Genomic DNA, 3921 nt, shown 5'->3' on the forward strand with positions numbered 1-3921 from the left:
TGAGAATGTGAACTTCATTAAGAGTGAGTTTAGATATAGTTAAGATTAGATGAGCTTATATTGGTGTAAGCTGGGCCATTAACCCAACAGTTTTTGTGTCTATAAGAAGAAGAAAATGTGGGCATAGAGAGAATAGAAAGCGGGTTTTCATGTGATGATGAGGGCAGAGTCTGAAGTGCTACAGCAGCCAGCTGAGGAACACCTGTGGCTCTAAGTGGCTGGGAAAAGCAAGGAGAAAGCCTCACCTAAAGCCTGAGCAGGGAACAGATCCCTGCCGACATGGTGATTTTGAACTTCCAGCCTTGAGAACTGAGAGAGAATACATTTGGATTGTTTAAAACTTCTCTGGCATTGTTTTAAACTAACTGGCATTGTTATGGGAGCCTGAGGAAACTAATACAGATGGCAAATGGAACTTTGCTAGTGTAAGGAAGAGTTCAACCCTTGTGCTAGGAAAATTATCCTTGTCCATCATTGTAGGCCCATTGTAATCACAAGGGCCTTGTAGGAGGGAGGCATAGGAGTGAGAGGCAGAGAGTTTAGATGCTATGACATTGCATTTGAAGGTGCAGGAAGGGGTTGTGAGCCAAGCAATACAGATTTTCCCCTAAATCTGGAAAAGGCAAGGAAAATGATTTTGCTCTATAGCCTCCTGAAGAACCACAGCCTTGCTGACACTTTGATTTTGGCCCACTGAGACCCATTTTGGACATTTGGCTGCCAGACCTATGGAATAATGTATCTTTGTTGTGGTGATATGATGAAATATGTGCAAATTTATTAGGGTAGTCATTAAGTGATGTATACAGTGGAAAACTCAGCAGCTTCACCTATAGCTACCATCTAGCATCCAGCTGCTCCCCAGGATAGAATAAGGACCTATTTTATTACACTCTTACTCTCTGGGAATATTTCATGCTATGGTGTGCAATCTGGATTATGCCCCCAAATACTCACATGTTAACAGCTTGGTTCCCAGTCTATGACAGTACTGGGAGACAGTAGAATCTATCAGATGGTAGGACCTAGAGGGAGAACTTTAGGTCATTGGAACCAGGCCCTAGAGGGAATTTTAGGGCTCAAGTCTTTTCTTTCTTTGCTTCCTGGGTGCCATGAGGAAAGCAGATTTATCCTGTTATACCCTTCTGCCATGAAATTTCTGCCTAGCCACATGCCCACAGCAATAGAACCAGCTGACCATAGGCTAAAGCCTCTGAAACTATGAGCCAAAATCAACTTTTACTCATTTTAAGTTGATTTTTCTCAGGTATTTTGTCATAGCAAGGGAAAGCTAATGCTTTCTTATTGCAAAGAATCTAATGTTCACAAATCAAACAAATCTATTTGGTTTATACAGAACCAAATCAAATTCAATGGTTAGAAATGATGTTGAACTTATGGAGAAATCTGATTTGGTTCTCATCCAATTCAGTTTACAATCCAAATGTTGGAAAAAGTTAAGTTCATGAATTGACACATCACTGCACAACATAAGAGAAAATGAATATATGATTGAAAAATAATACCTACTATTTTTAGAGAACACTGCATTTCACAAAATACTTTCTCTTGTATAATTTCTTTTTTTTATTTACAGAGTGTACAGGGTGTACAGGATCCCACTGCATAGATCGGACTCGTAGTGATTCTCCTGCTAACAGTCTCCCAAGTGCTCGGATGACAGGTGTGTGCCACCATGCTCAGTCTCAATCTCAGCAAGCCCTGGGGGTGGGGCTGGCACAGCAGGCCCCAGGGATCAAACTCCCAGCCCCTGCATCTGGCTAAGCAAGCACTTTAATCTGCTGAGCTATTTGACCTGCTCAATCTTGTATAATTTCATTTTATTTAAATAAGAGCAGTATGGTGAAGCCAATGATCTTATCTAATGAATGAGAAAAATGAATTTCAGAGAGGTCAGATTACCTGCTCAAGGTCACTATGCTAGTATGTGACAGTGATGGGACTTGATGATAGCAATTCTGATTGTAAGTAGAAGCCTTTCCTTCTAAAACAGGTAATCTTTTGGCAGTGTAGTCATGTTTTCTTAGAAATGATTATATGTTAAGTATATATTTCATAGGCCACCCATTTGAGATATAGAAGTTATTTTGTTGTTCCTGTAAACAGACTTAGCTTACTCTGAATCTGTTGCATAATAAAGATTATAATCCTGCTCACTTTCAAATACTCTAATCATTCCAGGTCTTTGTTCATATTATGATGCTACTTACAATTCTCTTCTCTGGACTGCTGTCTAGTTTATAGAGGTTATATAATTTTATGGCATGGGACAAATAATGATGCTAATATCTTCTTTGATGTACATCATCCTCTAAAGTTTTATCCGTGATTGTAGTATCTTCTATGACAGTTGTGTTCCCACAGGCTTCATGCTATTCTATCAAGAATTGTCCCTTCCTTGCAACCACATGACACTTTTGAGCCAACCAGCTAGTACTTTTTCTAAGGAAACAGCAAACAATACTGCTCAAATGCTGTCATGGTGTTTCTCTTCTCTGTATTTGTTTAGTAACAGTCCTATCATGAAGGTGCTTATATAGAGTGCTCTGTTTGGGCCTAAGGTATAAGGACATGTTAGTGTAGGTAAACATCAAATTAAAAAATTGTCATGTTCCACAACTAAACTGATTTGGCAACTACGTGGAAATGTATTAGACTATGGGATCATGTCATAACTATATGTGAAAAAGTAATGACTTCAAACTAATGAGACAGGTCATATTGTGCACACATAATTTAATGCTTATTGCATGCTTGAGACTTACTTATTTTCACTTAGTTTCAGTTGCTCTCTGCAAAATGGGGATTATTAGTTTGAGGTTTTGTGGGGCCTAAAGCTTATACCATTTGAGGGCCTCAATAGGACAAAATTAATTGGAAAATCACAGAAATAGAATTAGATAGAAGGTGGAGTGTTTGCTTCCTTAGTGTCCAGATAATCTTATAGCATGGCAAGGACTATCCCTGCACACTACGTTAGGATTGGTGAGGAACCCTGAGGTAATAGATGTGAGAGTGCTTTGTAAACTGTGAGGTGTGGTGTGATATGACTAGAAAGTTGGAACCAAATGTACCATGGTTAATATAGTATGTTACATAGATATTTTTATGTACAGACAACTGTGGGGAAGTTTAACTTATCTCTTTTCTGAGAAACATTTCATGTGAATCTTGGAATTAATAGTTTGAAGGTAAAAATCAAATCATTTACCAGACAGCCTTGGTGCTAACAGTATAAAAGAAATTGAGCTGAAACCAACAGAAATCTGATTATTTAAAAATGGGTCTAGAGCTTCCTGCTATCCTGCGCCAGTGGGACATGCCAGTCCCAGCCCAGGCGCAGGGTGGGTGAGATCACTTCCACTCCCTTGGGACAACCCCACCACTTTGCAGCATCCCCCCATCCACACGCCAAATGAGAATTTCTGCCGTGTTCTGGGGACCCCCAGATCCAGTCCTAGCCCAGGCCCCGGTGAGTGTGTAGGAGAGCTTCTGGCTAACCTGCCCTGGTGGGACCTGCCAGTCCCAGCCCAGGCACAGTGTGGGTGAGACCTTCTACCACCCTCTTGGCACCCCTCCAAAACTCAGCAGCACCCCCACACACCACCAGCCCAGTGAGAATTTCTGCCAAATTCGGGGGACCCCCAGATCCAGTCCTAGCGCAGGCCCTGTGAGTGTATGGGAGAGCTTCCTCTCTCCCCAACTACACCTTGTCCCCTGCAGACTCAGCTCAGGCCAGACATACAGGCCTGGGGTGAAACCATGCAGCTGCAATCCCTGCAGAGAGACTAGAAGACATAACCAACCAGCTAATCCAGGGGCAGAACATCTTGCCAGAGGGGAAAACAGTTACACTCCCAAGGGCATCAGCAGGAAGGAGCTGAGCACAGCAGCTAGACC

This window comes from Octodon degus, unplaced genomic scaffold (genome assembly GCF_000260255.1).
Source record: "Octodon degus isolate 3935 unplaced genomic scaffold, OctDeg1.0 scaffold00181, whole genome shotgun sequence".
Lineage (NCBI taxonomy): Eukaryota > Metazoa > Chordata > Mammalia > Rodentia > Octodontidae > Octodon > Octodon degus.